At 36.1% G+C, this 26,922-nt stretch overlaps 1 protein-coding gene and 1 non-coding gene across 5 annotated transcripts in view; one reads left to right on the top strand and one right to left on the bottom strand.

Moving 5' to 3' along the window:
• Window positions 1-26,922, bottom strand: part of AHCYL2 (adenosylhomocysteinase like 2) — a 162,868-nt gene that overhangs the window by 130,441 nt on the left and 5,505 nt on the right. The gene's annotated exons all lie outside the window — the stretch shown is intronic.
• On the top strand, window positions 12,067-12,168 carry LOC138377678 (U6 spliceosomal RNA). Its single transcript, XR_011231843.1, has one exon. It is a non-coding gene; the product is annotated as a U6 spliceosomal RNA (small nuclear RNA).

Below are 26,922 nucleotides of genomic sequence, written 5' to 3'. Positions count from 1 at the left end.
CCCCCAACACACATACATGGAAATCCAGTCCTCAAGTTCCATCAATTCCATCATCTTAACATCTCTCCTATCAGATCCACTCTTTTCTATTTCCTATCATAGGTGAGGCTCTTATTCTCTCTTACTTAGATAATTACAGCAGCCTGACTATTCTCTTTGCCTTCAGTACTAGCTTCACCCCTGTCTCCAATACACTCTCCCCGCTAACATTCAGGTCGAATAAGGATTAAATGAACTCAATAAACTGGAGGGCTTATGAAGACAAACACACACACACCACTCATACTTTAAATTTTTTATTTCATTTTATTTTTTTAGAGACAGGGTCTGACTGTCGGTCAGGCTGGAATGCAGTGGCTATTCATAGGCGCCATCATTGCGCACTACTGCCTCAAACTCCTGGGCTCAAGTAGATGCTCCCTCCAGCCTTAGCCTCCCAAGTAGCTAGGACTACAGACAGGTGCCACCACCTGGGCTGTCATTTCTAATGGCTGGTTGGTATTACATTCTATGGATGTACCATAATTTACCATGTCTTTACAACATAAATATTTGTGCTGTATTAGTGGACAAAGAAGTTTCTCTTTGACATTTTCTCATGCTCCTATTTCTTTTAAAATCTACCTAGATCTAAAATTTAAAATATGCTATGGTTGTTCACATAAAAATCACCTAATTATCTATATTTCATATCTTTCATAGCATTTATGGTAATTATTACATTCTAATTTGAATAAATTATACACATGATTTATTAATTCTTCTCTATTATATCCCTCCAAATATTTTATTCAGTTTTGGATTCTCCCCCTCTTTTCCCCCCACCAACCCCAGCATCTAGCTCAGTACCATTATTAAATGAGACACTCAATGATATGAGTGATTTACCCAGACGGGGTTATCTGAAAAAAAAACCATTATGTCCATTATGCTACCCAGACTCAGTGAGATGATTCTCCAGTTCAGGGCTCTTCCAAGGTGTGATTCTTTGCATTTCCTTTGATTCTGTGAATTATCTCTATTATCCTTATAATATCTGCCCTCCTCCTCCCCACCCACCCACGCTCTTCCCTTTTTGTTCAAGTCAATTTTGCTTTGCTTTAAAATCAAAGAAACCTAACTGATAAAGGCTGGAACACCTTGTAATTCCTCAATATTAATTTGTTTGCTGAGCAAAATAGTGAATGAATATACTGAAAGCCAGTTAAATGTGTATTGAGAAAAAAGGAAAAGATACAGAGACAAGAAACAAATATATGTATGTAATTTTTTTTTTTTCTTTTTTTTCAAACAGAGTCTTGCTCTGTTACCCGGTCTAGAGTGTCATGGTGTCAGCCTAGCTCACAGCAACCTCAGACTTCTGGGCTCAAAGCCACCCTCTGCCTCAGCCTCTGGAATAGCTAGGACTACAGGCGCACACCACCACACCTGGCTAATTTTTTCTATTTTTGTAGAGATAGAGTCTTGCTCTTGCTCAGGGCTCAGGCTGGTCTTGAACTGCTGAGCTCAAGGCTCCCACAGAACTAGGATTACAGGAGTGAGCTACCATACCTAGCCTAAGAAACAAATACACTGAAACAGAAAGATACTGATGACTTCTACACTAGGTTGCTGTACTAATACAATTATGCCTATTAGACAACTTTTCCCTATTGCTCTCCTTACAGTTTGTTCTGGCCAAAGACTTTTTATATTTCTATTTTTTTTTTAGAGACAGGGTCTTTCTCTGTCCCCCAGGTTGTTGTGCAGTGGCCTAATCACAGCTCACTGCAACCTCGAACTCCTGAGCTTAATGAATCCTCCTGCCTTGGTCTCTCAAAGTGTTGGGATTACAAGCATGAGCCACCTTACCCAGTCTGTTCTGGGCAAAGACTTTGAAGTCATTCAAAACTCCTCTCTTCCATACTCTCATCAAATACATTAGCATATCCTGTTTGCTCTATTCTCTAGATATATGCAGAATCCAACCACTTTTCCCATCTTCACTGCTATCATCTGGTCTAAACTACCATCATCTCTTACCTAGTTATTGCAATAACCTCCTAACTGGTCTCCTTGACCTCTGCAGTCTATTTTCAACTCTGTAGCCAGAGTGATCTTTTTAAAACTTAAGTCAGATCATACCACTCTCTGCCCAAACTTTCCAATGGTTTCCTATCCCCTTTAAAGTAAAAGACACACCTTCAGAGGCCAAGGCAGGAGGACTGCTTGAGGCCAGGAGTTTGAGACCAGCCTGGGCAAAATGGCAAGAATCTGTCTCTACAAAAAATTTTTAAAATTAGCTGGGCACGGTGGCACACACTTATTGTCCCAGCTACTCCTTAAGGGGCTGGGGCGGGAGGATCAGTTGAGCCCAGGAGTTCAAGGCTGCAGTGAGCTATGATCACACCACTGCCCTTCCACAAAGGCAATAGAGCAGGACCCTGTCTCAAAAACAAACAAACAAAAATAAAGTAAAAGATAAGGCACAAAATCCTTAATATGAACTATTAAGACCATATGTGATATCTGGCTCCCTGTCACTGGCTAGCCTCATCTCTACAACTCCCCTCCTCGCTTATTCTACTCCAGCCACACTTGCCTCCTTGCTATTCCTTAAAAAATGCCTAGTATACTCTCCTCCACACCCACTAACACCCTCAGAACCTTTGTACTTGCTATAATACTCTCTACAAGAACATTATTTTTTTACTCTCTTATAAAAAAGCAGCTCATTTAAGGTCATGCCATTCATCTGTATGTCATTTCTACTCTAGTTACTGCCATCTAACAAACTCCTCTCTCTCAGACTCTACTCATCCTAAATTCCATCATAAACCAGAGTTTAACAGATGAAATGTATTAAGTTGTTTGGTGGGACTTCTGGGAAAGCCCTTTTTGCCTTTGCCCTTCCTCCTTCCTGCTGTATATAATGCAGAAATAATGCATTCAGCTCCAGCAATCCTCTTGAACCATCCCTAAGGATGGTAGCAACATAGTAATTAAGACAATGGCGAGAAAAATGGCAGATGTCTGGGTCTCTAATCTTTGTGGAGCCACCATAGCAATCTTGTAATGTTTACCTCTATATTTCTTTACAAATAAAATATAGTACATGCATTCTGATGGTTATAATTGAGAATTAATAAATCATGTATATAACTTACTCAAATTAAAATCTATATATCACAAATGCTGCAAAAGATGTAAAACAAAGATGATTTTATATGAACAAAGATAGCATATTTTATGAGAAAATAAACCTATGTGCATATACAGTATAAATCATTGTTACTGGGACTTACTGTCATAACCAGCTGAATTTAATTCTAAGTATAGTTTTTCCACTGCATATTGCTCAGGGTTCTGTTAGTAAGGAAGAAGTAGAAACTGGATATTGAGTAGACAGCTGTAGAAACTGGATATTGAGTAGACAGCTAGGAGTCTTTGCCACACTGGAAGATTTAAACAATCTACATGGCTGGCCCATGAAGACCTTAGCCTTCAAGTTTCTTGATCTCATCTCCAATGGTCACACTCCAGACCTTATCATTACTAGAAATTGTTCCATGTCCAAAATGGCTAATTTGGATATCCTGCTCTCTGACTTCTTTCAGCTAGCTTATTTAATTACCCTTACTAGATCTTATACTGACTTTAGCTCACTGATCCTTTAATTTCAATCTCTCACCCATCTTCTTTTTATTCCTTTCCTTCTTTTCCATGATTTCTTGCCCTTATATTCCATGAATTATCATTTTAATAACACTCTTTACATGCTGTAAGCACCATTAACAGCTTATCCAATTTGCCTACTAGTCTTCTCCATTTAGATGTTTCACAAACACCTCAAACTTAACATGTGTGAAATTAAAATCTCTCTCCTCCCACCTGTTTTACCTCCTGTGCTGGTGAATGGCACCATCATCCACCCAAATGTGTTAACTGGGCACTCTTCCCTCTCTAGTACTCCTCCCCGCAATAACAAGGACCTGATCCAAAGTCTGGAGTTAACTCTAAAAAAACCCATCTACATCTTTCCATTCCCACTGCCAGGCCCCTAGTTTATGCTTCCATATCTGAAACAGATTACTAGTCATTCTTTCTGCACAAGGTACTAACTGTTCTTCCTGCTTATACTTGGACGCATTTTCCCCATTTCCCATATTGTATGCAAAGTAATCTTTCTAAAATGCAAATATGATTATGGTACTCCCCAATTACCTCACGGACACAAAGCTTCAGGAACCAGGGCAGCCTCAGAGGAGAACAGAAATAAACTAAAGTTGCCAGGACATTTTCTGGTCTCTGCCCACTATTAGCTTTATTCCCTTAGGCTACTTCAAGTCACTAAGAACACAGCCAACAGCAGCTCCAACATAACCCCAGAAAGTAAAGACATAAAATTGACACATGTAAATAGATTACATTATTATTCAAAATATTCACTGATCCTTCCTCGTAGAGTATTAGACATCCTGCCTGTGGATGCCAGGTTTAGCCAATGATGTTAGGAAGCAAGAGGAAATGACATATCCCACTTCTGAACAGAAGCTTTCAGAGCAATCGTATGGTTCTATCATGCCTCATTTCCCTCTAGCACAAGAGAAATGTCCTGGATAGGAGAAGAATCTGCAGCCTGGGTCCTGGAACAGAGCTACACAAGGGATATGCAGCATGAGCAAAAAATAAACCCATGTTATTGTAAGCCACTGAAATTTGGGGATTGTCTTTTACCACAACATAACCTAGCCAAAACTGAATTACACAGTATGTCATAAAGAAGGACTCTGACTGGCTTGGTTTTGATCACATCCCCTGCTTAAAATCCTTCAGTGACACTCCTGTACTTCCTGGAGTCCAGATTCTAGCAAAGTATATAAGGCCCTCTGTGTGTTATGGTCCCACTTATCTCTCCAGCCTCATTTTTTGGGACTCACCTTTATATTCCATATTGTAAACATACTGGATTATTGTAAGGTTTCTCAACACATCATGTTGGCCTTTACCCTCCCTTTATTAGATATTATTCTTCATAAAAAGAAAGTATTCCTCCAATCCCCAATCCACTGGAAATGTCAACACTGCTTTTAAGAAACCATTTAAACACTAGCACTCTGGGAGGCCGAGGCGGGTGGATTGTGTGAGCTCAGGAGTTCGAGACCAGCCTGAGCAAGAGTGAGACCCCCGTCTCTACTAAAAATAGAAAGAAATTATATGGACAGCTAAAAATATATATAGAAAAATTAGCTGGGCATGGTGGCGCATGCCTGTAGTCCCAGCTACTCGGGAGGCTGAGGCAGTAGGATTGCTTGAGCCCAGGAGTTTGAGGTTGCTGTGAGCTAGGCTGAGGCCACAGCACTGTAGCCTGGGCAACAAAGCAAGACTCTGTCTCAAAAAAAAAAAAAAGAAACCATTTAAACAGAGCTTCCTCTGTGGAGGCACATATGAACCTGCCCCATTTATACGTAATTGGTTGCTCTTTTCCTCAGTACCACTTTAGGATTTTCAACATTTTCTACGCACTCTTATCTTGCTGTAAAGTAAATATTTATATAAATGTCCATCTCTCCAACTATATTGTGACCCCACCTTTGAGAACAGAGACCGTATCTTATTTATCTTTGGAACCCCAAATCAAATGCTGTGCCTGGCACATAACAGAAAATCAATATAAGCTTATAAAAAGCGTAAACATAACCTTTTTTTCAGTGAAAAAATAAATTGTATATTTTACATATAAAAATATGAGACAGGCCCTTCTATCATATTAAAAAATAACAAAGAAAATCTAACCTATTCAACTCTAATTTTCCTTCCATTTTCTTTATCAAGAGTAATTTTCCACATTGGAAAGAGAAGAACACACATAGTTAAGAGGAAACTGAAGCATGGATAGGAGAAAAAGATGATAAAAAAGCATCCAGTAGCTTTTAGTAAGTTCAAATCTTTAGGACCATATAAATTATAGCCTAAGACGCTGAGATCTCCATGACCTTTCATAAAGAATGGAGGAGAAGCTAGAAGACTAGAAACAAGAAAACTCAATTTTAATTTCCTCAATTTCAAAGGAAAAAAGACTAGATTCTTGAAACTATAGAGTAAGAGTTTAATAAAGATTTCCAGCAAAATTCTCTTAGCCTGTGGTGGGGTAGGGAAGGGGTACAGAGAACACAAGAAGTCAGAATGGGTTCACAAGAAAAAAAATCATGCTAACTTAATTTTACTTTTGATAAAATTATGAGACTCAGAGATCAGAGAAACAACATAGAGTAGGTCCAACACATATTGTTGAAATCAACATAAAGTTTTTTTATGCTAGTTGATAGGTTTACAATTGGTTGAACAACCATCTTCAGATTATAGATCAATTATTAATCAATGGCTTAATATAAATCTATATAGAAGTAACTAATGGGCGTCACAGGGCTGTGTATTTGGCCTTACTTTAGTAGATGTTTATCAACACCTTGAAGATTTAAATGGTAGCTTATAAATTTTGCTGGTGATATAAATCTATATATAAAGATTAGATAATACCTCGAAAGACATAATAAAAAATCACAAATATCTGAACAGATAGAAGCAATGGGCTGAAAATACAAACTAAGTTTATCAAGGATAAATGTACTGCATTTACCTAGAAATATATATACAACTAGTAAGAAATCAATTTTAACATTCATTGATGAAATGAGAGTTTAGTTGACTGCAAGCTCAAGATAAGCCTCCAGTGTGAGTTGTCAGCTTAAAAAGCTAACAGAAAATCACAGCTAATACAATAACACTGTGGTGACCTGAACAAGGAAAAAAAATCAATACAGGTCAGGCAACATCCTGAGAATTATAATTCGGAATATGATCTCCTACAAGTGACACTGACTACAGGTAATAGATATAGAAGAGGATAACTGGGATGGTGGTAATGGATCTGGTAGACTAAATCTTATGAAGAAAGAGAACCAGGAATGATTTCCATAGAGAAGAGAAGATCTGGAGTAGGAAAAGTAACATCAGAGGTGTTTACAAGTATTTGAATGATGGTTATATTCAAAGGCAGGAATTATGCTTTTATATATTTTATATTTATTCCCTATGCACACAATTGCAAGCTTTGCATATAATAAATGCTCAAATACTTGAAGTTCAAGATCAAGTCACCTGTTGACGGCTAAGCCAACAAAGACAGCTGTTATACAGGAGTATCTGTTGTGATCTAAATGACAACTCAAAAAAGGGGTAAAGTAGGAGGAAGGAAACCTAAAATCAAAGTAAAAAATGTAAAAGCCTTAACTGGAGCAAGCCGAATAGGCCCAGCTGAGGCATATTACCTAAAATTTAGAATTTTCATCTTACATCAAAGGATATTCTTGACCATACCACTAGTTAAATTTTAGTTCCTTTTGCAAATATTTTCCCACAATAGAAAGAGTTATTGTTTTCACTCTTCCTTTACAAAGAGAAAACCTGAGGCTGAGGGAAGTTATTTGCCTAGCACAACATCATAACAATGGTTAACCCTGAATAGGAAACTTAAGTTTTTCTCTCACAAGCCTTCCCTTATTAGGGAGGTAGTAAACAAGTACAGTACTTAATTTAGCAGCTCAACCTCAGTTTGCTAATTACTTTAGTTTCACTTTTATTACTTCCCTCCAATCACCTGGTCTCTAAGTCCACAAAGAGCAAGCCTGTATTAAAACTCTGAAATTTATAGAAAATTTTATTTGTTAAAACTGAAAGGCTAAACCAAAAAATTAAGATTTGAGACCAAAGATTTGTCGCTCTTATGCTGCTTAAGGAATAGCCCTGGCACTACTTGTTCCACCATAAGCCAAATCTTGGCCATGAGGGTATATTAGCTACACACCTCACTGTCTCTCCCAAAACCTAAGTGGTTTCCCTTGTATTTCAGAGATTTGGTGCACAGTGTTAGTGCCAGAGGCAGTGAGACAAAGGTAATGTTAATAAACGAAAAAGAGGTCTTAATGTGTATGAAGGATTAACACATCAGAGATTTGTTTTTTGTTTTATATACATATTTAAACATGGTGTTAGCTTCTCAGAAAACTCAAAGGTTGGAGTAACACAGGACTCAATAGTGTCCAAGGAGCAGCTAAACCAGGATTTTAAAATAGCAAAATGCTAGCCAGCTCTAGTTGTAAATGTAATAAAGGAATGCCGAACAAGTGCCACACTCTCAACTTCCTTCCCAAGGAGGCTCATTTACATTATAATGGTTGCCAAGGTTACTTTAATTCCATCACAGCTCCTGTCTCCAGTGGCTAATCTGGCGCCTGGGTGGCACTAGTACAACAACCAAAAACCTTAATTGAAGCTAACTCAAAACTCAGGCTACTCAGAAGTTCATGACCTACAAAAGGATTTTGTTCTAGCGACAAAAATTGCTGAAAGTAGGGACTGTTTGTTTCCTATACTACATTCTACCCAAGATCTTAATGCTATCTCAGGGAACTCTCTGGGAATCAGTATTTGTATCTGTTCTAAGCAGAGATTCTTGTAGGAAAAGCAAGATAAATAACATATATTTTGTAAGAGGTAATTGATCAAAGGAGTGACTGTTTTATTCCAAGTATTTAGTAATCCAAGCTCTAATCAGAAAAGGCTACTATATAAAAAGACATTGAAATGTCTCTCATATGAATTAATACTAAGTATTATCTTCTAAGTATGATAACATGTAGTGCTGGTATACATGTAGTACTTAAACCAGACATAAATAATGAATGAAGGTAGTATATTTAGTATTTAAATAACAACCAAACAGACATACGGTAACCAAAAAAGTGAAGGAAGAAGGCAGGCAAAAAAAAAAAAAAAAAAAAGAGCAAGACTGCAAGATTTCAGAACCATGCATCCCCAACATTCACTTCAAGTATAGCTTAATTAACAAAATATTTATATATATATATATGTACATATATTCCAATGATAATTTGTTATCAGAAATTTTACTTCCAAAGGTAGCAACAACAGGAGACACCAGGGTACTAGTCTGTAGGTATCCTCCTAGTTATCCAATAGATGCTTCAAAGATTCAAAGATCACCTTAGTAGAGAAATGAAGTTTCACATTTATGTGTTTTTACTGTTTATTCTCTTTTAACTCCACTTCCATCACCCCCAATGTAGACAATCATTGTAATGTATTGAATATGTTACAATTGTGAACTAAGATAAAATTTTAAGGCTCACCACCCCCAACCTCGCCCCCACCAGATGACTGAGTGGACACCCTCATGGCCAAAGAAATATCCTAAAACTAAATTGCCTGCCAGGAGGAAGGAGGTCAGACATGCCTTATCATGCCCCCCTCCCTTCTTGGGGACATCCTTTGTAACCCATTAACAGGCCTGAGGTATGGGAGACAAACCTACAGGTCCTCAGTTGACACAACAAATACATGTCTGGTGGCTTATCTCTGATAAACAGCAACTATGTTAAAACATTCCAAGCCTTTAGACAAAGCTTCATGTCTTTAGCCAATTACAAACCAAAGAATCTTTAAACCCACCTATAATCTGTAAGCCTCCCCACCCCCCCTTCCAGATGGCCCACCTTTTCGGGCCAAACCAATGTGTGCCTCCCACATATTGATTTATGACTTTACCTATAACCCTTGTCTCCCTGAAATGTATAAAACCAAACTGTAACCCAGCCACAGCGAATCCACTTGCTCAAGGCCTCTTGGGTGTGGCTCCGGGTCATGATCCTCAAATTTGGCTCAGAATAAATCTCTTTAAAATTATTTTACAAAGTTTGGCATTTTTTCCGTTGACACCATTTTCTTGCAAACTGTGTAATGTGTTTCACTTTCACACATTTTAAGTTTTATATAAATGCTATTGTATTACATATCTCATTCTGTTTCTTTCTGTTGTTACTCAGCACTATGTTTTTAAGATTCATCAGGATGCCAAGTAAGCGCACATCTAGTCCATTACGTCAAACTGTCTGATGGTACTCTGTGGTATCACATTTTACCCATCACTGGGGAAAGGGTATGGACACCAAAATTGCTTTTCACAAGAACAAATAACACTGCAATAAACAATCCCTCATGGACTTGTGTGAGAATTTCTTTCAGATATAGGTCCAGGAAAAAAACTGCTGGATCATGGGGCATACATAATGCATAATCTGATTAAGCACCACCCTCCAAAATGGTTAGACACCAGGCACTGGATAGGCACTTGAGATCCTTTTGCTCCTGTACCACCTCATTCTCTTCAGGTAGTTGTGGCCCTGTTTAATCTTCACATCAGTCATCATCATGTCAGAAACAGGAAGGTAGGACTTCCTCCCTTACTTTTCAAGTTCCCTATTCTACTCCAACAAGGCCTAGACACCAAAGCCTCCACTAACCATGAAGCTTACAAAAAAAATATATATATATATATATCAAATAGCAAATGTTATTTTAAAAAGGTCTGATTCTCAAAAAGTCATTAATTGAAGTTTAACCATTACACAGAACACTTTTGTATTAATTTTAGAGCCATTTCTATTCTTATTTGAGGATTCTATAGGTCACCTTTATTCTATTTTTTGGGTAGTCTTGGAGAAACAGCATCACCTCTTCAGAACTCTCTTTTTCATACATAAAATAAAGGGAGCTGGATTAGAACCAGTGCTTTCAATCTATAGTCTGGAACCCTATGGGGCTCCTCTGAGGTGGCTCAAAAGGATCATGTCTATGCCTCTTCAGTAAGAACACCACAATAAAAATTTTATTATTTATAAATTTTGTTTTCTCCTAAGATTCAGTGTGGAGAATCAGTTCTATTTCAGAAAGAGTTTATATACACATTAGTATTTGGGAGTGTTAACTGGTATAACCTCTATTGCATTTGGCAATATTTATAAAATAAAAAAATACCTTTTGAACTAGAAATGCCACTTGTAACAACTTATTCCACATGCATTCACATATGTGTTCTATACACATCTACAAAGATATTCATTATAGCACTGACTGTAAGGGCAAAGTATTTAAAACAATCATCAATAGTGAACTGGTTACATAAATTATGGTATATCCATCTAATGGAATATTATATAGACTTTAAAAACAACAAAACAGCCCCAAGATATATTAAGTTGATAAAAAAAAAAAGCAAGATACAGAATGGTGTATGCAGTATGCTACCTTTTGTATATTTTTTAAATATACAAAATATACTTGTATATGTATAGGCTACTCTTAAAAGATATATAAGACTTAGTCCAATCAACTGGGTTAAAAAAAAAAAAAGATATATAAGAAACTAAAAATTCTGGTTGCCCCTATGGAGGGCTGATCAGGTGGCTAGAGGATGAGAGCTTTATTTTTGCGACATAATCTTTTTATATCTTTTGAATTTTATGCTATTACATGTACTATTAAAATTTTAAATTTATCACTCTAACATTACTTTCTAAAGTTTCTTCTACTCCACACATTCTGACTATTGCACATTGACTTCCAATTAGATAGTTTACTTCAAGTAATCAGAAAAAATAAAGTAGTTGAAGGGTTATAAGAGACCAGCTTTCATTCATTCAGCGATGTGGATGTGTCCACATGGGACGCAGGTATTAAGTTTAGTCTTGGCACTGCCTCCTCTTTTACAATGAATTTCTTTCTAACTGGATTTCACTTTCTTTTTTATTCACATCAACTTCCCTGGAGTTCATCAAGTCAGGTCTACTAAATAAATTGCTTTATCCCTCAGAATTGCTAGAAAAAAGTAATATATTCATGTAAATAACATATGAGAGTGACTATGTAGCTTAAAATTTATTTTTAATTACACGAGATTTTGAAGGTTCAGTATAAAATAAAAAAGGACAATATCTCAATTTTTATATTATAGATTACATGTTAAAATGATAAATAGTTTGGATTTATTGAGTTAAATACAATATATTATTAAAATCAGTTTCACCTACTTCTTTTTACTTTTTTAAATGTGGTAACTGGAAAATTCCACCTCACTTTCTGATTAATTCAGAAATCCTACTACATTTCTAATTAGTTCACTTTCTCACACTCCACAAAAAACTACATCGCATTTTACTACTACTCTGTGCTTGCTTCAGCAACGCATACACTAAAACTGGAATGATACAGAGATTAGCATGGCCCCTGCACAAGGGTGACACACAAATTCTTCAAGCAGTCCATATTTTAAATAAATAAATAAATGATTTTCACCACTTTTCTCAAACCTCTGAACCCTTTTCTTCTTCCCCATCTTGGCCTATGACTTTGCCTCAGAAAATAGAAGGTTTGCTATGTAAAGTTGCCTTCAGGTTATTTACAAAGTTATACCTTCTTGAAATAAAACTTGTAAATAGCATTCCTTTAACTAGGTTCAAAAAAACCAAAGTGACCCACAGATTAATGAGCACTGACGGTTTTATAGTAGTATGGTGCCACAAAGAAGCCTAGACAGAAAATTGAAACCAGGCTCTAGTTTCAGCAAAATTGCTATTTCTTAGAAAAATATTTATAATGTACCAATGAAGTACAAAATAATTCAATGTAAAGTATCTAGGCTTTATTTTTTTTATCATAGTTTTTAGAAAAAGCAATATTAGCTTCTCTGAAATTAACATGTTATACTAAGAAGTTACCTAGTCTATTTCAAATTCTATTTCAGTATCAAATAAGTTAATGGATTTTATTGGATTGAAAGGTATAAAGAGCTACACAACAGTAAAATTATGTTATTATTGGATAATAATGTAATTTTGCCAACACTTTTCTTCTTCCTGCATTAATGGTGCTTTGTACCCAAGGCTTCCTCATTAACCATCATTTATGATAACTTTCAAAGCTATTTCTTGACTTTCTCCTCCCTGCTTCCACTCTAAATCCAGTACTATCTATAAGATATCTTCATTTAAATGTTATACTAACATTTCAAACACAAGGTTAAAAACTGAACTTGAGTTCTTATTCCATAATACCTTAACCGAGCGCTCATATTATGACTTAGTGAAATAAGCATTTGGTTAAAGAACAATAGAACAAGAATTCAAGTTGGGCTTTTTACCTTGTGTTTGATTTGTCTAAATCATAATACTTAAAACAGAAAAGATACAACTGTAAATTAAGTTTTTACTTGTTTCTGTAATTCTTTTTACTCCTTTGAAAATTCATGAAACTTGAAAACCTAAATAAGTATACTTTGAAACATGTATGGTCTAATCTCAGCTCAGTAATATTTCTTTATCATAACCTTATAGCTCTGGAAGTATTTTTTACAGAGAAACTGAGATGCTGTCTTGGCAAAATGCAGTTTTTGATTTTTACACTTACAGCTCTCAGAGCCTTGGACAAGCACTAAGTAGAGTGCTTAAAGGCATTTAACAAACATTAATTGAATTTCATTTGGCCTTGCCATTAGTAAACTATAATTGTTTACCACAGTGCTATTATTGTAAGAACTAATTCATATTTATAAGTACTCTAAAAAGAGTATTCTTTGATATTCTGCTACATCTTGGCAAGGTCCTGACCTTCCTAGGGTTCCCTTCCTTTTCTTTTCAAGATTAGGACAGAAGCTTCAGCAGCCTTCGAGTTTCAAAATACCTATTGCCTTTGCCTCCTTTTTAAACCAACAGTTCCCCTGCTGAGGCTCCCAATCTTTAAGTAGAAATACAGATTTATCATAATTTCTATTACATATTTAAGGAACAATTCTGGAGAAGAGTATACCAAACAGTAAAATCTACAAGGTAGGTTTTAAGCCAAAGGAGTTTTAACTGGTTTAACTTGATGCTCTTGAATAAAACCTGTGTTACTTTAGAACTGCCAAGTTATCATCATGTTGATATATATTACACACTGTTCCTATTGTTATTGTCTAGCTAGAGAGCCTGAAAATCCTTGGGCTCTTTCCAAAGGCTTCATTAATCAATGCCATCTGACAAAATCTACCTAAGAATGTTACATACAAGAACCTTAAAAATACTAGAGTCTCCATGTATTTGACTGCATCTAGGGTTATGTTTATTCAAAGCTCAGAGGTAATTGGGTTGCTAAAGGGAGAGAAATACGTTATAAATCAATGGTCCATGTCTGGGCTCAGCTTGATAATCACAAATATTTATTAAGAACCTATTATGTGCCACCATTAAATTGCGCAAGATTCACTAAAAGTAAGCCAAGTAATGAATAAAAAGCAGATCAGCTAGATAAACAGAAGCAATTAAAAGACATTACACCAAGGGGTGGAGAAAAATATTCTCACTCAATGATTCTCACTCAAAAAGATACTAAAGACCATAAAATTTATAAGCCGCTATGCTAACTCAGAAGGCAGTGTGACAGAAAAAGAATTTAAGATTGGCTGTGCAGATTAGTAGGTGTATTCAAAATAGAAATAATCACTTTTAGATATCATTATCAAACTATATGAGTTATCATTATCAAGCAGTATGAGAAAAACAGGTGAAAAAATTATGAGCTAATAAGTTCACTGAAGAATCACTGAGGTGCAAGGACAGAGAACAAGGCTGGGAGCCAAAAACTTCGGCTTAACTCCTGATGAGCAAGTTCTAACATTCCATCATGTTGTGGCAAGGTCTTAGTCAACAAAGCAGAGAGAAAAGAAGAAGAGGTCTCAAATGCCAAATATATTTCTTTATTCAAAGCAAACTAACTGAACTGTTAAAATCAGAATGTATTTATTAATCAATCAGAACTAACAAATGCTGACCTCTCTTCAAAAAAAATGTCATTTTACTAAAAAGATATCAACTTCCTACATGAGACTCATCACCGTCCCTTTTTGACAACTAGTTATCCCAAAGGTTTACAGTTAATTATGAAAGTAGATTCCTACAAAATTACCCAAATTAGTCATAACTGTCTAAGCTTAGAATCTTTGAGAAATGACATGAAAATAGTTTGACTAATTGGCAGAAATATAACATAGATTTACTTTGATTCTACCAAACTATAAAGGAGGGAGAATGTGTTTCAAATTTTTTAAATGCATATATGTAAGAAAATAATAAACTTGGTAGCATTTATCTTAATTACTATGAAGAAACTGGAAGAAAATTCCTATTTAAGCTAAAGAGACAACAATCCCTACTCTGAAATGCTTTGAGAATTTAGAGAATAAAAATTCATCCTAAAACAATGCCAATTTGCACTAATTACTCCTCTTCATACAAGTCTCATAAAACAGACGGATTTAATCATTCTTTCATTAAAATCCTTACTATCTGCTACATTCTAACAATACAGTGAACAAGAAAGACATGGTCTCAGTCCTTCTGGAGTTTACAGTTTAAGGGATAAGGCACTTAATCGAAATATCACACACAGACTTCCCAATCAAAGTAAACCTCACTGATTCCATCCAAAAGGAGAAGGATGCTGCTTGGGGATCTCATGGGAAGAGATGAAACAACAGGTTTGGACTATAAAATAAACTACATATATTAATAACTCACAACTACATATTAATATATTTTACTTTAAAAGAAAATATCAGTTCATGACCAGCCTGGGCAACATAGTAAGACCTCATCTCTAAAAAATTTAAAAAAATAGCTGGGCATAGTGGCAGGCACCTATACTCCTAGCTACTGAGGAGGCTGAGGCTTTGAGATTGCAGTGAACTATGATTGTGCCACTGCACTCCAGCCTGGGCAACAGAGCAAGACCCTGTATCTAAAAATTAAATAAACAAACAAACAAACTTTAAAACAGCATTAGGGAATATAAAGGCATCACTGTTTTGGGTGTAATCTAGATATCCTAGACTTATACGTGGGCAGATAGACTATGAACTACCAATTCAGATTACTCATTCAAAAATTAAATCTCTCAAACGTGGAAATATACAGAGTATCATAAACCCCATTCTACAAGAAAGAAAAAGATTGTTAATCTTACACCTAAGAGAAGTATAAATGTCAAGAGGGGATATTCACTAACACATGCCAATTTGTCCAGTCCCTTAATCAGTCAAAAAATATATTAGGCATACACCCTAATAATGAGTGCATTGTGCACCGTTTGGGGAATGGTCACGCTTGAAGGTGCTGACTCGGGAAGGGGGGGTGGGGAGGGGAGGGATATATACCTACATGATGGGTGCAACGCGCACTGTCTGGGGAACAGACATACCTGGAGCTTTGACTTGGGAGAACAGGCGGTACATGGGCAACGTATGTAACCTGAAATTCTGTATCCCCCATGATAAGATGAAATAAATTAAAAAATATATGTATATATATTAGGAGAAATTTGTCTTTCTATCGGCTAAGATTATACTTAATGATAAAAGACTGAATACTTTTCCTCTAAAATCAGCAACAGGGCAAGGATGTCTATTCTTGCTGCTTCTATTCAACATTGTACTGGAGGATCTAGACAGTGCAATATGAAAAGAAAAAGAAATTAAAGGCATACACATTGGACAAGAAGTAAAACGGTCATTTGTAGAGGACATGATCCTGTATGAAGAAAACCCTAAAGCATCTCCAAAAAACTACTAGAGTAATAACTTTAACAAAGTTGCAGAATACAAAATCAACATATGATATCAATTGTAATCAACCAACTCCACTCCTAGGTATACACCAAAAAAACCTGAAAGCAGGAACTCGAACAGATAATTTGCACACCAATGTTCATAGCAGCATTATTCACAATAGCCAAAAGATAGAAACAACCCAAATGTCAATCAATAGATAAATGGATAAACAATATAATAATAATATTATTCAGCCATAATAAGGAATGAAATTCTGTAAGGGAAGAGTTTTAAAAAAGCAAATAGATTAAAAACAAAAGAAAATTAAAAAAAGAAAAAATATAAAAAGAAATTCTGATACATGCTACAACATGAATGGACTTTGAGAACTTTAAGTAAAATAAGCCAGATACAAAAGAACAAATATTGTATGGTTTCACTTACATAAAATTCCCAGAATAGGCAAATTCATACAAATGGAAAATAGAATAGAGGTTTCCAAGGCCTGGAGGTAGGGGGAAAAACAATAACTCCTTTTCCTATTGTTTAATAGATATAGTTTTTGTTGGGGACAATGAACAAGTTTTGTGTATAGATAGTGGTGATGGTTATATAACATTGTGAATGTACTTAATGCTAATGAATTGTATACTTTAAAATGGTTGAAATCATAAATGTCATATAAACTTAACCACAATTAAAAAAATCAATTGTTTTTCTATATACTTACAATAAACAATCTGAAGGTAAACTTAAGAAAATAATTCCATTCACAATAGTATCAGAAAAAATAAAATACTTAGAAGTAAATTTAATAAAAGAAATGCTAGGCCCGTACACACTGTAAAGTATTATTATTAACACGAACCATTGCTAAAGAGCAATTAGAAAAGAGAGACATTCCATGTTCATGTACTGGAAATCTCAAAATATCATTAAGACGGGAATTCAGCCAAATTGACCTATAGGTTCAATGCAATACCTATCAAAATCCTGATGAGCTTTTTTGTAGAAGTTGACAAGCATATCCTAAAATTTATATGGAAATTTAAAGGACCTGGGATACCCAAAATAATTTTGAAAAAAGAACAAAATACTGCCCAGGACTTAGACTACCTAATTTCAACAATCAGCCCTCTGTCTCTGAGGGTTCCACATCCATGGATTCAATCAACCTCAGATCAAAACAGAAATTCTGTAGGAGACACATTGAATCCATGGTAATATATAATTCTACTTTCTTATGCCTCATATTCATACTGTTTCTGGATTCTCCCTTTTGTTTCACCGGCCTCTTTGTCAATCTCTTTAACAATTCCACACTTTTTTAACTGCTAGAACTTTCTAACAACTCTGATATTTTGGTTGAGTAAATTCCTTCTAGTATATTCTTTATTTTAAACAGCTTTATTGAGATAAAAATTTACATAGTATAAAATTCACCTGTTATAGGCCAGGCAAGGTGGCTCACGCCTGTAATCCTAGCACTCTGGGAGGCCAAGGCAAGAAGATCAACTGAGGTCAGGAGTTCAAGACCAGCCTGAGCAAGAGCGAGACACCATCTTTACAATAAATGAAATTTCTATGTTGAAACCTAATCCCCAATGTCATGGTATTTGGAGGTGAAGACTTTGGGAGGGAGGTGATTGGGTCATGAGGGTAGAACCCTCATAAATGGGATTAGTACCCTTATAAAAGAGGGCCCCAGCTCTGTTGTCACAGCTACTCAGAAGCCTGAGGCAGGAGGATTGTTTGAGCCCAGGAGTTCAAGTTTGCATGAGCTAAGATTGTGCCACTGCACTCCAGACAGAGTAAGACCCTTTTTAAAACAAACAAACAAACAAACAAACAAAAATAATAACATTTGTTAAATTGGACAGGGAGTACAATTTTCTCAGAACTCTTCCGTATGTTTGAAATAAAATTTTTTAAACAGGCTTTTGGTCAAATGAATACATATCCATGTACCAGACAGCAAGAGAAAAATATTTATCTCTTTGGAACCTACATTTGTAAAATTATTCTACTAATGTCTCTGGTATCTAGCTCCCTTGGTATGATAGCAACCTTCAAGTATTCACCCACACAAACATGCTGTATGTGTTAAATCTCCTTTTTCCTAATAAAATACTTCTCACAAAATGCTGCTTGAGGCACTAAAACATCTGGCTATGTAGCTACCAGTGATATCTCTATCCACCAACACAATCCAATGTGCCATTCCCTGCCCACATCAGTGTAGTTTTAAAATCTTTTCACTTACAACTAAATAATTCCCCTAAGTCAGTCTTAAGTTCCATCACAGCTTGCCGTGCAAACCTATACCATGAATGATTCAAAAGGTAAAAAAAACAAAATTATATCTCTTAACATAATCTTAGCCAGGAGTAGTGGTGTGTGCCTATAGTCCCAGCTACTCGGAAGGCTGAGGCAGGACAGCTTGAGTCCAGGAGTTTGAGTCCAGCCTGGGCAACACAGCGAGACTCCTCTCTCTAAAAAAAACAAAACAAAACAAGGAAACACATTATTTCTACAACCTCACTCCCACACACCCACAGAGGACTAGTATGAGTTCCTCCCCATAGGTGCAATGTTTCTGGATCTTCCAATCCTGGACAGATTTATGTGACTCAGATAGCACCAAAGGAGTGCGATAATTAGTGCCAAGGGGAACTGAGCATGGAACTCTGCTTAACCAGCAATCTAGGATGTGAGCTCCTGACAGAAATAAGGGAAAAATGACTTCCCAACCAAGCATGATGAGTACATCAAACTGAAAATGATGCCCAGGAACAAGCAGTTCCAGAAACAAGAATTCAAATAACACTGGCTTTGTAGCATTCACTGTTCTGTAAACTCAATGGCAGCCCATCTGTTTTGCTTCATTTTCTGGCTCAGTTAAAAGTACCTCAGGGAGAATACTCATCCCTTCTCCTCAAAATAACTATGGAAAACACTACTCAAGTTCTATGAAAATCTCAGTTTTAAGCATTACCTGTTGACTGTCAGTTTGTGTGTCTGTGTGTATATATCTCCCTCTGTGGGAGTCTATGTTTTTGAGTGTGGGAGGGCCTCACGGTGTGTGGTCTCTGTGGGGTATCTCTGTGGATGCACCTAGGGGACTCTGTGGAAAGGCCTGGGGTTCTCTGTGTGTGTGGGGGGGGGTCTCTGTGTGGGAAGGGACAAAGTAGAGGATTCTTGGGGGGTTCTGTTCTATGTATGTATATGGGGGGGATCTGTGTGTACAGGAAGTCTATATGTCTGTCTCTCTGAGTCTGTGTGTCTGTCTCTATCTTTGTATATATGTGCCTGTATTTCTATGTCTCTGTGTCTATCAAGTATTTTATTATAAGTCTTAAAACAAGTTTTATTAGCCTTCCATAAAACCCTAAAATTATTTTCTTGCTTCTCTGAGGTTTCATGAAAGAGAAACATGAAATGAGACTAAGTGCTAAGCCAACATCTACTAAACAATGAGTAAAAAATTGAGGTTTTGGTAGGTATACACTAGTACAGAACCACAGTTGCCTGAGATCGTTCATTTCTAAGCTTCCAGGTGATAACCAATGCTTCTGGTTTGAGTAGCAAGGATTTAAATGATTCCAAACTTAATAAAATGCCTCTAACTATAATTAGACTTCCCATGTAGATTTTCCAGAGTATCCTCTGACTTACACGTATATCAGATTATCTGACTGTAAACTACGCATTATCGTTTTGTTTTAAATATGAATCTCCTTTGAGTTTGGTTTGCATGAACCAGTCCTAAGAAGTAAATGATCTCTAGGTGTACTAAAAATGTGATTTTCTGGACTTGTACAGCTGGAATAAGGAAACCTCACAAAGGTTCTGATACATTGTGAAACCTCTTAGCTGGACAACCAACTAGTTTTCCTAAGGTGATACATCTCAATTTCAATGCTGACCTCTTCAAACTATAAGTACTGCTTCCAGTATTGCTCATATCAAACTAGACTGTGGTTTTTTATTTCTATATCTACATTCCCTACCCTCTCCTTGAGGGCAAGAATGGCATCTTGCTGGTTTTATAACTCTAGTACTTCGCAGTGTTTGGCACCCAACAGATAAATGGTTTATGCACAAAAGAAGCTCACAATGTATTAAGGAGATTATTACACAAGTATCAAGTAGAAGTAAAGTTATTTGTCTTATACAGTTCAGCATAGGCCCTAAAAAGAAAATAGCATTAGACCAATCATCTTTTCTATCTTATAGAAACAACAGTCATGAATTGATGTAGCAAACTTTCCTATTCCATTTCCGTCTCCCAAAGCACAGAGTGATCCAAGACTAGACTCAGTCGAGCTTTGTCCAACAAAGCTTTGGTGAAAAAGAACCTTTATTCAACTTCCAGGAAAAATTCCTCTTTAACTTGAAGGAGTTTCAACTTTTTGAAAGGTAGGTGCACACAATTACCTCACCAAAGCAAAAAGTTTTCTTCCTACAGCATCATCACACATACTCAATTTGTGACAATGCCTTTAAAGAAAAAAAAAAAAAATTAGGTGTCATTTTGGAAAAGGACCACACAGCACCACATTTTTCTATCTTAGTATAACCACACAAGATGAGTTCCTGTGTAGACCACTGTTGCATAGGATATGTTATATATTTGAGATACCACTGAGGTTCCAATTTCTTTCAAAATGTAAAGTACTCTATATTAACTAAATACTAAGAAAAATTTGCTAAAATAGCAAGTGTTTCTATAAATAACTCATTATAAACACTATATTAGTAGATCCGGGATGATAATTTTTAGTGTCATACTTGAGTTAATAAATAGTCTTCAATCGAAAGCTCCTTCTACATGTATAGCTAAAAGTTAAGAAAGAAAACAGTTAAGAAGGACAAGTTAAAGAGAAAGAAACAATCAGAGAACAAACTATAAAAAGGTAAAATATTGCATTTTATTTGGGGACAAACAGAGCTATCTCTATTACAAATTGTCTCTATTTTACATTACAAACAAAAATTCTAGATGGACCGAAGACCAAAATATAATAAACACTAACCATAAAAACAGCTGAAGATTCTAGCTCTTGGCGGGGGGGGAACCAGTTGAAGAAAATATAGGAGAATTTGTTTAAATACTTAGGGTAGGAGAAGCCATTTTAAGACAAAAAATGTTTAAGTCAAAAAGGAAATACTGGTAAATCTTAAGTACATAAAAACCTTGAAAACTTTGTAAACAGAGTTACAAGAAACAAGAAATGAAGTAGGAAAAAATAATTGCAACATATATACAAAGAATTAATATCTAGAATATATAAAGAATTCCTCCAAACATGAAAAAAACAATCCAATAGGAGAGTATAGATTTTTATCTTTGTTCATTGCTGTATCCCCAGCACTTGGCACATGGTAATCACTCAATAAATAATTTGTTGATTAATACTAGTATAAGAAAAATATAAATTGTGAATATATGCATAAAAATACTCAGTTCCATTATAAGCAGGAGAATACAAATAAAAAGACCAATAAAATATTTTCCCCAAAGATGTAAAAGCATCCAATATTGGTGAAGGTGTGGAGAAAGGATTGTCTTGTATACAGTTAGCTGATATGTAAAACAGTACTACCTTTTTCAAGACAACATGACATTATGCATTATGTCTAAAATATGTATACTTTTTTAACCCAAAAATTCTAATTTTATATATCTATTCTAGAGAAATGCTTCTACAGGTACACAAAATGAATGCATATAGTTACTACAGCACTGTTTATAAGGAAAGAAAAAAAAGTTAACTTAAAAAAGTAAAATGTGCATCAACAGAATGGTATAATAATAATATAAACTTTGGAAATTAATTCAACGGTTAAAAAGAATGAGATAGATCTATATGTATTGATACAGAAAGAGCTCCAAGACATGACATTAAGCAAAAAATGAACCTGCACTATAAATAGAGTATGCATTTATTTATATACAAATTATTATAAAAATATAAATTTCCCTATGTACTAATATGAGTGTAAATTCATAGAAAAAGGTCTAGAACAATAAACGGATTGATAGTAGAGGTCACCTCTGATAAGGGGAATGAGACTGTCTGAGGGCCAAGGAAGAACTTCTGCTTTATTAGACTGAATTATTTTACAAGATCACATTCAAGTATTACTGGTATAATTAAAAACATTTATTTAAAGAAAAGAAAAAATAATGAAAGTGTCATTTAATTGATATGAAGAAAATAAGGACAACGTATTTTGGGAATTAGACAAAAAATTCAGTTTTGGACATGAAAGTTTTGAAGTCCTATTGAAAGTAGGCAGTCATATAAGATTGGCAATCAGAAAAGGGGTCTTCGCTAAAGAAATAATTTTGGGAGTTGTTGACATGTAGATGATACTTACAGGTATAGGAATGGTATGGATGACTCTGAGAGAAAACACAATGAGAGAGGGCCCAAGACCAGGGAGAAAGAGCCAACAAAGAAGACTGAGAAGGAGCAGCCAGAGAAATAAGATAGAAACTAATAAAGAGCGATGTCATAGAAGCCAAGGGAGGAGACTGTTTCATAAGGAGTTGGTGTCAAATGCTATTAACAGATCTAGTAAGATGAGGACTGAAAAAACAGACAACTGTGTTTCCCAATCATTAACAACTTTGGCAAAGTGGTTTGGTTTTGGTCAGAGTATCACAGTAGGAATGGGTTAAGGAGTTGGTGAGGGGAAAAAAAGTGTACATATGTACAGCAAACTCCTTTAGGAAACTTGTCTGTGAAAGAGAGTAGAAAGGTAGTAGCAGGCCGGGCGCGGTGGCTCACGCCTGTAATCCTAGCACTCTGGGAGGCCGAGGTGGGCGGATCGTTTGAGCTCAGGAGTTCGAGACCAGCCTGAGCAAGAGCGAGACCCCATCTCTACTAAAAATAGAAAGAAATTATATAGACAGCTAAAAATATATATAGAAAAAATTAGCCGGGCATGGTGGCACATGCCTGTAGTCCCAGCTACTCGGGAGGCTGAGACAGGAGGATCCCTTGAGCTCAGGAGTTTGAGGTTGCTGTGAGCTAGGCTGATGCCACGGCACTCACTCTAGCCTGGGCAACAGAGTGAGACTCTGTCTCAAAAAAAAAGGTAGTAGCAGAAAACATGCAGGTTGAAGGATAAGGTTTTCAAAAGGGAAGATGGCAGAGCATGTTTGAACACTGAAGGAAAGGATCTATTAATGGTAAAAACAGAAAATAACCAAAGGAAGAAGTTCTTTAAGAAAACAGGAGAGAATATGATTACAATACCTGTGAAGGGACTGGTCTTTGATTAAATGAAGGACATTTCTTCTATGGTAACAGGAGGGAAAAAGAAAAAGATGAGTCCCAGATGCAGATAGGTTTGTAGATTTGGGAGGTACAAAGATGAAGGAATTCCCATTTGATGACTTCTGTTTTTATTATATAATGAAGCATAAGGCCTATAACTGGTTAAAAGAGAACACATAGATTAGAAATAGAGATCCTATGAAACAGTCATTTGCAGTGAGCAGGAAAGTGAACCAGAGAAATGTATAACATTGCTAGGTAATGCTGATTATGCATATGGGATTGATGATTATGAATTTATAGTGACATTGATCTGCCTGATTTGCTGATTTTCTCTAGCAACTCTCAGCTCCATGGATGCAGGCAACTAAGAGGATGGATAGATAGTTTAACCAGTGCATCACTGGTTCTACAAGCAGTAGAAGTCAACTCTGGTTGAATTAAACAGAAAAAGAATTTACAGGCCAGGCTCGGTGGCTCATGCCTGTAATCCCAACACTCTGGGAGGCCAAGGCAGGAGGATCACTTGAGCCTAGGAGTTTGAGGTTGCAATGAATTGTGATGAGGCCACTGCACTCCAGCCTGGGTGACAGCAAGACTCTGTCTCAGAAAAAAAAAGAAAGAAAAGAAAGGAAAAGGAAGGAAGGAAGGAAGGAAAAGAATTTACAGAAAGGTTATGAGATATCTTTCAAAGTGAAGAACTTGCTTCAGAACTACACAGTTAAAAACACCACCCAAAATTACAGAATTGGCTTGGCAAAAGTGTGATCGCTAATGCCAAGCAGGAGATGCTCCAGCTTGGTTTGCACCATTATAGTTCTGGATACCAAGTGCCAATACTAACAACACTGTCACCCCATAATTAGATCTTGCTGCTAGAAGCTGACACTCCAAGGGGATTTGCTGATAATGTAGAGAACACAGTGGAAGAGTTTGGGGAGACTGAATCAGCTGAGAGGATGAAGAGAGCGGTAAAGGCGTAAGTATTAGGAAGATAATGGATGACAAGATGTCCCGTAGTGACTGAAATGAACAAGGATGTGAGGCATGGTGATTTAGGCCTTCTCTTGGAAGAGGGTAGATCCTGAGATCCAAAGTGGTCTTAGTAGCAGCTTAAGCAGACTTCACATGCGAGTTTGCTCAGAGCAGTAGCGGAGGTGGCAGTGTGGCAAAGTCTCCCACTATTGCTATGAGCAGCTTCACTGGCAAAGCCTTGGGCAAGTTAATTACAGTAACCTATCTAAAGGTAATCAGAGTACCTTCGAACCTATATTTTCTTATGTGTAAAATAAAGATAAAACTACTCATCTGATAAAGTTGTCATGAGAATGAAATGAGATGAGATAGAGAGATCCGTGGCACAGAGTTAAGCATTCAGTAAATGGTAGCCATTTTAAATGTCACCAAAGCCAAAAGAAGAGTTTCCAAGAAAAGGCAGCCAATGTTATCAAATCTTTTCGAGTGATCAAAAGGGTTCACACTGGAGCACTGCAGGAGGTAAGTTTGTAGGGAATATGAAGCCCATTTTAGTCTCAGGTTCGCAATGCTCAGAAAGGCTTTAAGGAAAAGTCTTACAGTCAGAGTAACTCAACTAGCAAGTCTAGTATCATTACTTAATGTAGGTTCTGAGCTAAGAACTAGGTGCCCCAAACTGATAAATTTCTACTGATAGATGCTTGAAAAAAAGAATAGAAAATCACCAGCTACTAATGCAAGTGTCCAAGAGGGAAAATGGCTAATTGAATTGTTTCAAAACACACCCAGGGCTGGGGCGAAAAGGGAGGCTAAAAATCATGCACATAGTATGTCTTAAACTGTTTAATTTGATCAGAAAAATTTTAGACTTAGGAACTGTTACAGAAGAAACTTCAATACGCTGCTGCTTTCTCCTCTGCTCTGCTCTCACCAAATCTTGGATCACAGGTCATTCAGACTATAAAAAGCTCTTACACATTCCATAGAAATCTGATCAAGCTAACTAAACTTCTTGAGTGAATGGAATTTTAGCTCCTCTAATTGTGCCTACCACCTGAACATGATCATGGCAGGGCGGTGGATCAGGGCAACTGCCAAGATTGTTCTCCTCCCATCCACCTCAGTTGCACCTCTCTGAATTATTTAAACAAGAACTACCATGAAAGAAACTGCATATTCTTTATAAACTCAACTTGACTAAGGGTTTGAATAAACTACAATAAACTCTTTTTTCTTTCATTGTAGTAGAAAGGACCATTTTCAAGGAAATGGCATAATAAAAAAACTCACTCTCCCTTTTTCATGTATTATCCATTTCTTCAATTAACTATACACTAGGAACCAAAATAGTCTTCCTCAAGACATCAAACACACAACTGCAACTTCAGCCCTGAGCAATCTCCTAAAACAGCTCTTTATGTTCAATCTTCCCTAGGTTTGAGAACATAATTCACAAGTTATACAAATACAAACTAAGGGCTGCTTTCTCAGAAAATTCATATTCACAAACACATATGGTAAGACCTTCAACCACTCAATAAATAACAAGAAACTGCCTATTAGTGCAATTTTTTTTAAATCCACAAAAAATATAGATTAAGATTTAAAGTGTTCAATCTTGAGTTTCAAACAGAAGTGTTTGAACTGAAAAGCAACAGAGTTTGGGCTTTAGAGTCAAACACATTAGGGTTCAGTTAGCTACGTCACATTACTGTGTAACCGTGAGACAAATTCCTTAATCTCGCCAACCCTCAGTTTCCTCAATAAAACAAGGATAACACTACTAATCTCTCAGGGCTCTTAAAAGGAGTAAATAAAATGTATATATGAAGTTCTAAGTACAATGCCTGGTACACAGCAGGAATATATAACAATATGCTTTTCCTTCTGCTTTTCAAGAGGTTTAAACAGAGATTGATTCATAGAGAAGGTGGGACTCAAAGAAAGGAAAACAATGTTAGCTGAACAGGAAGGAGGAGTATATTTCTCAAGTACTCTAAATTTACTTATAACTTTAAGGATAAATTTTTAAGATTATTAGTAAATTATTAGGTCATTAAATATGAAATGTCCGATTTTGAATCAAAAATGTAGTTTATTATATTTCAAACAAACAGCAACACAATTAATCAAAGTATGTGCCTAAACTATCAACACAGTTTTGTCATCTTAACAGTAGCT

Source organism: Eulemur rufifrons, chromosome 29 (assembly GCF_041146395.1).
Source record: "Eulemur rufifrons isolate Redbay chromosome 29, OSU_ERuf_1, whole genome shotgun sequence".
Classification (NCBI taxonomy): Eukaryota; Metazoa; Chordata; class Mammalia; order Primates; family Lemuridae; genus Eulemur; species Eulemur rufifrons.
This window is presented reverse-complemented; position numbering and strand designations above follow the sequence as displayed.